We start from the raw sequence: 8,261 nt of genomic DNA, 5'->3' as shown, positions 1-8,261 counted from the left end.
TAAAAGTGAATCACCTTTTGATAATATTTCTAATTATCCAGTATTATAGACAACGTTTTTATTAACATCATTGAAGTCGCAGCTTTAACAGAATGGAGTTGGGTGAATAAGGGAAAACACATAACACTGCATATCTAATTTCCAGGAGGAAATTTTTCACCAAATTGTGATTTCAACAATAGCATGTAATGCTTTTTGTTTTCCATCCTTTCTTTATGTGTTATGAACATTATTACTTTAAAGAAGTTTCCACTTTGCCAAGTAAAATTTTTAAATGTTTTAACTCATTTACTCTATGAAGTTATACATTTGTTATTAAAAATAAACATGTGGCACTATTCACAATAGCAAAGAGTTGGAACAACCCAAATGTCCAACAACGATAGACTGGATTAAGAAAATGTGGCACATATACACCATGGAATACTATGCAGCCATAAAAAATGATGAGTTCGTGTCCTTTGTAGGGACATGGATGAAACTGGAAAACATCATTCTCAGTAAACTATCGCAAGGACAAAAAACCAAACACCGCATGTTCTCACTCATAGGTGGGAATTGAACAATGAGAACTCATGGACACAGGAAGGGGAACATCACGCTCCGGGGACTGTTGTGGGGTGGGGGGAGGGGGGAGGGACAGCATTAGGAGATACACCTAATGCTAAATGACGAGTTAATGGGTGCAGGAAATCAACATGGCACATGGATACATATGTAACAAACCTGCACATTGTGCACATGTACCCTAAAACCCTAAAGTATAAAAAAAAAAAAAAAAAAGAAACAGGATTAGAAAACATACAGAGTAAGAATGTTTCACAAAACATAAGTATCTTTTCATACAATAAGATATGTTAAAGAAGAACTTTGAAAAACACTCTCATGGTCCCATTTACCTTCTAATGTTCTCTTTTCTTTCAAGGCTATCTGTTCTCCACGTCGTTCCTACTGTAAGTGTGGACCAGCACTATCTGAACTTGTGCGGAATCTCAGGCTGACTGACTTTGAATCTGCATTTTAACAGAACAACCATGTGATTCTATCCTTAAAAGTTTGAGAAGCACCCGTTTGACGGGGTGCCAGAATGATTTTTTACAATATAAAGTAAAAGCTGTCTCTACTAGCCCAAAAATGCTTCAGTGGCTTTCTATTGCTTCTAGAATAAAATGCAAATTTCAGGCTGTGATACACAAAGATATGTATCATGTGAACCTCCTTTTCAATCTGCCCTTTTAACTCTCTTAGCTCTCTATGTAGCAATAACACTATTCTCCTTTCAGTATTCTGAACTTGCTATGTTCTTTTCCACATTTAGTCGAACTCGTCCATTTGAAACGCTGTTCCTCCAAATATGGGCAAGCCCAATTCATTTTCACAGTTCAGGTCTCAGCTCAAGTACACTACTATATAGATAAAGCCTTCTGACTTCTGTTGATCTTCGTGACTAGTGTAGCCATCCATGGCTCTCCCCATAGCTCTATCACAAAACCCTGGTTATTTCCCTTATGGTAATAATCATAGCATCTAGTTATAATGTTGATTTACATGCCAATGTGTTCATTGCCTAAACTTCCAATTAGGATACAACTTCTATGAGATCAGGGATATTGTTTGTTTAATCACACCTTCAACTTTAATGCCTACCTTTAGTGACTGACCCATAGTAGTCAGTGAAAAAATATCTTCTGCATGTAGCTGGGTGTGGTGGCTCATGTTTGTAATTCCAGTGCTTTGGGAGGCTGAGGTGGAAGGATCAGTTGAGGTCAGGAGTTAAGGACCAGCCTGGGCAATGTAGTGAGACCCTCATCTCTACAAAAAACAAAAATAAAATATTAGATGAGTGTGATGGCATGCGCCTGAAGTCCTAGCTACTCAAGAGGTTCAGACAGAAGGATTTCTTAAGCCCAAGAGTTGGAGGCTGCAGTGAGCTATGATGGTGCCACTGCACTTCAGCTCTGGGTGCCAAAGCAAGACCTCATCTCTTAAAAAATAAAATAAAATACAATAAAAAAGAAATACATACAGAATGAATAAATGAATGTTGCTTGGCTTTTTTCCTTTTCCTTTCTTCTCATTCCCATCCTAGCAAATCTGAACTTCGTGTATGTGCTCCCTGCTCAGATATCTAGTAGAGTTCTTTAATGCTGGCACTTACCCCTTGTCTCAGGACCAGGCCTTCCTATGCTCAGTAAACTCTGTCAAAAAACTAGGTCAACTCAGGGTCTCAGCCTGTCCTCACTCAATTGACATCAGGTGTAATCTGAATGAACCGAGTAAACTCTAAACATAATCCCACAGTAAAATATCTGAAAGAAAAAAAGATATACTTAAAAGATATTGGAAAGTATGAAAACAACTTCCCAAATCAAATAATGATAAGCATATGTCAAAGTTTAATCTCAAATTATTGCAAGAGAAAAATTGCATCAGGAAACACATTCAAATAATTGGACTAAGTAGAGACATTTTATAGAAGGCTAGGTTTTTTTTTTAAAGTCAGGTTAAAGATAATTATTATGGTCAAATTATTATTGGTTCATAATGACCGTACTCTGTGTAGTGGTTGTTAGGCTCATCATGAGAGTAATAGTCATCTGAGATTATAACACTAATATCTCAGAATGAGTCTTTATTTTATTAAAGAATATCAGAACATTGATCAAATATTTGATCAGATATGATAGTTAATTCCCATATGGGGCTATACATTTTATCCTTCAAAAAAGGTTCATTCAAGACCAGTTTTGGGAAACTTATTGTTGTCAAAAGTAATTCAAACCAAGTGTGGTGATGTGTGCCTGCAGTCCCAGGTACTCAGAAAGCTGAGGTGGGAGGATCCCTTGAGCCCAGGAGTTCAAGTCCAGCCTGGGCAATATAGTGAAACCTCTTCTGTCTTAAAAAAAAAAAAAGGTAATTCAAGTCTTTAGTCTTTACTATGATGGAGAAGAGGGATTTGTCAGGTTTTGGATGTTTTCCCTTCCTACAAGTTACTAATCTTGTTTGATTGAGGCTACAGTAAATACATGAAACTACTTAGAGACAAAGGATTTTGTTACTCATGACACAGCAAACAGCATAAACATTGTTATATTCACTTCAGTTGTTCTTTCCCTTAAATCTAAAAAAGATTATATGCATGCTAATGAATGCTTTGTTTGAAGTGGTACTGGGTCATAACTGAGGAACTTCAAGCTCGGAGAATTCACTGCTTTTATAGTAAGGAGTAAACCAACTTGCTCTTTGTCTCAGAGGGAAATGGTACCTCACCCCTCAAGGTTTCTTGCTGCAAGCATAACTCCGGAAATTGGTCAGGTAGAGTGGTCATGGTCTTAAACCACTGGCATACCTAGCAAGACATTGATGAGTATAAGAGATTAAGGATGGTCTGGTTTTCAACAATATCCACTCCATATTCTTACATCGTGTTATTTTCTAGAAATTTTTCTCATGAGTATGCCACTCTAGAAGCCATTCTGATCAATTTGACGGACAGAGATTCTGAGACTAAATACATTGAATTTTCCTCAAACAATGTTTAAATAAGGCTACTATCAGCAGACCAGTCTGCAACACTAACTTCACCCATTTAGTCAGCTGTGACAAAGTCCCAAAGTATAGATAACTAGGATGTAATTTCTTATCCATTATACATGGAAGTTTAGATTGACATGCTAATCTTTGTTTTATTTGTCAAAAAGAGTCCAAAAAGCAGCTACCATTCCTAATGGAAAGATGTTCTGTCCCACCTATTCCTAGACATAAGCAGAACCCAACAGGTTAATCCAGTTTGGAATTTATTGTTAAACTTGATTTGGATCAGCATTACATTACTTTTGTCATAGGATCCTTGGGGTGTTGCTTTTCTGACCAGAAACCTCTGTGGTTGGTGGTGCCTTTACTCAAGTTTTGCATGGGCCCACTGGGCTCATTCCACTTACTTGGCCTGGAAGACTACACTCAGCTCATGCTACCAGCCTGGATCTTATGCCTGCCAAGGGCAAGTCAGGCATGGAGCAGTGAGGGATGTGTGAGGAAGTGTGGGGTCTTGCCACTGCACAGTCAGACATGCTGGCTGCTGCAGTGAGGTGCTGCAGTGTTGGCATGGGTGCCAGCTCTCCACAAGGCTGAGGTTGGACCAGTTGCACTCAAGCAGCATTGACTGCTGGCACTGGGGAACAAGGTGGCACCCAAAAGCTTGGAGATGCCAGGAACCATAGGGTCCCAAAGAGGGGGGTCATAGCCCTGACTTGGGAGCTCTCAGGTCTGGGCTTCCCAAAGGGCCATAGCACTTCTCTTCTTCTTTTTACCCACAATGTGATGAACAAGGGACATGTTTCAGCCCTGTTTGTGGAACAGCTCTTTTAGCCCCACCATGTTCCAAGTTTTGTCCTGCAACCAGGAAAAATGAGGTACACAGACAAGTGGAGGGTTAGCAAGATGAAGTGGAGCTTTATTAAGTGATAGAACAGCTCAGAGGAGACCTGCGTTGGGTAGCTTCTTTCCACAGCTAGGGTGTTCCAATGAGTGTTCAGCTCGTAGCAGAGGGAAACTCTTCTCTGCAGGCAGGCTGTCCTGTTGTCTTTGTAGCTCTCAGCAGAGAGGCGGCCCTGGAGTGGGTAGCTCCTCTCTGCAGCTGGTTGTCCCAGTGTGTGCAGCTCTCAATAGAGAGGAAGCCTTGTAGTGGTTAGCTCCTCTCTGCTGCTGGTCATCCTGATGTCTGCTCAGCTCTGGCTGAGCCTGGGGCTTTTATGGGCCTCAGAAGGGAGGAAGTACATGCCCAGTTGATCCATGGGCAGCCATAGGCAGGCCCAGAAAAGGCACCACAAGTTCCCACACCAGTCTGTGGGACTGGCAGCCTGACACCCAGCCTTCAGGCCCTCCTTGGCCTGAAGGTGTGGCCTCACTGGGGACCCACCCCTTCCACCCAGACACCTGTCTGCCTCCTACTGTTGTTCATGGTGCCCAGAGAGTAGGTGCCAAGGAGTGCCTTCAGCCAGTGCCCCCTTGGCTTCCCTCTCATGCTCGTCAGTGCCCAAAATCTGGAGGGGGTCAAGGTGGCAGAGGGCTGGTGTGTGAACACTTCCCCTAGTGTGTGCACACTCTACTGTGCTGCAACAGTGCCTGGGCTTGGCCCCCACTTTGCTCTGAGATCAGAGTGGGTGCTGACAACAGGGAGAAGCCAGGCAGCAGGAGTGGGTACTTCTGAGCCTGTGAAGGCAGGGAGGGCTTCCCAGGCCCTCAAGAGTACAGAGATGCCTCAGTCCACAGCTGCAGTTTGGGAGGCTGTAGCTGCCCACAGAGGGAGGTTGAGGGGGCAATGCTCCTGCCTGCCCCATGGAACAGAAGGCCCAGGTCTGCAGCCTTGACTTGTGTTGCTGCAGCTTCACTGAGAAGGGTGGGGCTCCTGCCTGCTCCTGGTTTCCCCAAGAGCATAGGGAGGCCTAGGTCTGCAGCCATGACTTGGGAAGCTACAGCTGTGCCTGGAAGGGCAGGGTTCCCACCTGCTCCTGGGCAGAGAGGACAGTGATGCCCCGAAGCCGTGGCTTGGGCAGCTGCAGTGGCACCTGGGGAGCTCCTGCTCCAACTCAGAAGGGGCGGGGCTCCTGCTTGTCCCTGGTTCCATGAGTGTGCAGCCCCAGCCATGCCTCCCGGCTGTGATGGTAGTGGCCACTCCAGATGGCCCGCTGCTGTCATTGCTTTTGTTAAGCTATATCAGCAGTGCCATCGCAACCTCTGTAGCCATTCATGGCATAACCGAAGACTTTTCAGACATCCAGAGAAGCATACACATTTGTATGAGTCAGATTGAGACAAAGTTGTACTGATTCCTGTGTTTGTACACAGACAAGGATGGAGAATCTATGGTGGGAAGATTCTGCTATTGATGTATGCATTGCAGAAATGTTCAGGAGAGGCCATATTCACAGGAGTTTTACTATTTCAAGGAATGTGGAAAAGGATGACAAACTAACAGCAGATTTGATAGCCAACTGCAGCTGCCACTTGGCTCCAGCAGACCATATAATTGTCTTGCTAGGCTGTGGTGCTTGACCTAGAATACAAAGAGTGAATTAATTCTCCACTCCTCCACCTCCCGGTCTAAGATTTTCCCTTCCTAGGTGCCAATGTTGTTGCTCTTTCTCTACCATCATAAAATCGGTTCATCTCATTCTAGTAGCTATAACTTTGCCTTTTTTTGTAGTCAGTTCCCAGTCACACCAAAATCATTTGCCTAGAATAAATAGAAAGAGGAACAGGCATTTGTATGACATTTACATAGATTCATCATAATTACCACCTTGGCCTTCCTGGAAAACTAAATGGGAACTTGTAAAGCTGTGCACTCAAATAAATGCTGGTTATCCTCATGATGTAAAATCATGTTTAACCAAGAAAAGAATATAGGTGGTTGAACTGGAATTCAATATTAATACCATTCTGACCATGTTGCTGCCTGGAGAGTGTACCAACCAGGCTGTTCTAAGGTCGCTGTTAGGAGAAAGAAAGAAGCATCATGCCTTTCACTTCTAGAATGTTAGAGGAGGTGTACTTTTTTCTATTACTGTTAAATACAGCTAAAAATTCTGGACATTATAGGATGGTCCTTGAATTGAAATGAGATTACTTCCCAGTAAACTGATTGTAGCTTAAAATACCATAGGTATAAAATGCATTTAATACATCTTATATACTGAACATAATAAGATTGCCTATCCTATGTTAATCATGCTCAGAACACTTATATTAGCCTATGGTTGGGCAAAGTCATCTAACACAAAGCCTATTTTATAACAAAGTGTCAAGTATCTCATCTAATTTATTCAATAAAGTACCCAAAGAGAATAATAGAAAGGTTGCATTGGTACACAAATTGCGGTTTGTACTGATTGGGTATTGCTTTTGCATCATGAAAAAAATCGTAAGTCAAGTCATTGTTAAGTCAGGGACCATTTGTATATAAAATCAAAAGATAAAAAGTTTCTAAAATATAGAGAGAAAAAGCCAGATTGTCTAAGAAATTTAGGACCTGGACAATGCTAGAACAGTGAGTTTCATGAGTTTCCTTTTGCCTCATACAACACAGTGGCATCCAGGAGTAGCCAGTAACCTGGTAATGCCAGTGGGTACAGAAAGGAAATCCCGAAGAAATGCCTGTTTTCTGTAGCCAAAGGACCAGGAAAAGGATTGACTATGAAGGCAGAAACTATAAGACCATAACCCTTCTATTCTAGCCAAAGACCACAGAAAGTTATAGCAACCAAGCACACATTTAATCAACAAAAAGGTAACTGCAATGTAGCAGGAGAGATTTGTGACAGTGTAAATTTCCTTTGCTCCATCTTTCCATCACTGGCTTGAAAATAGTCTTTAAATGGCATTCTGCATTCCCAGTGTGGGTTTCTGGGGCTGGAGGAAGCAGAGTAGACCCGTTATCAAAGAATAGTGCCTGACTATGTTGACCTGTCAGGTGGTTTTCTGAAGGCCTAATTCAAAGGGCTTTCCTGTATTCATATAACTCAAACCCCTCTCAGAGTGGAGAAGAAGTGGCTATGCAGAGGAAATTTTCCAAAAAAATTGATAAAGGTACTCAATAGCAGGAAGGAGAAAGAATCGGCGAATGTGAAGATAGGCCAATTGAAATTACTCAATCTAAGAAGCAGAGGGAAAAAATTGAAAAGAGCTTAAGAGACCTGTGGGACATTATAAAAAGTACAGCCATAAGGATAACAGGATTCCAAGAGTGAGAGGAAAGGAAAAAGCAGGGAGAATATTTGTAAAAATCATGACTCCAAACTTCCCAAGTTTTTTGGAAGACATGAAGTTCAACAAGGACCAAGTAGAAAAAAGGCAAAAAAAAAAAAAAATCTCATTGGGACGCATTATAATCAAACTGTTTAAAGAAAAAGACAAATGGAGAATCTTGAAAGCTGCAAGAGGTAAGTGATTAATCACATGGAAGAGATCTTCCAAAGATTAGCGGTCTATTGTTTATCAGAAACCATGGAAGCCAGAAGGCAGTGGGATGGCATATTTAAAGTGTTTAAAGAAAAGAAAAACGTCAACCAACAATTTTGTATCAGGCAAAACTATTGTTCTAAAACAAAGGAGAAATTAAGACAGTTCCAGATAAAAAAAAACTCAGAGTATTCATCACTTGTAGATCTCCCCTACAAGAAAATCTAAAGGGAATCTTTCAGGCAGAAAAGAAATGGCACTATACAGCAACTTGGAGCCAGGCAAAAATAATGAACAATGGT

Source organism: Symphalangus syndactylus, chromosome 9 (assembly GCF_028878055.3).
Source record: "Symphalangus syndactylus isolate Jambi chromosome 9, NHGRI_mSymSyn1-v2.1_pri, whole genome shotgun sequence".
Lineage (NCBI taxonomy): Eukaryota > Metazoa > Chordata > Mammalia > Primates > Hylobatidae > Symphalangus > Symphalangus syndactylus.
The sequence above is the reverse complement of the archived record's forward strand: the minus strand, read 5'-3'. Positions refer to the sequence as shown.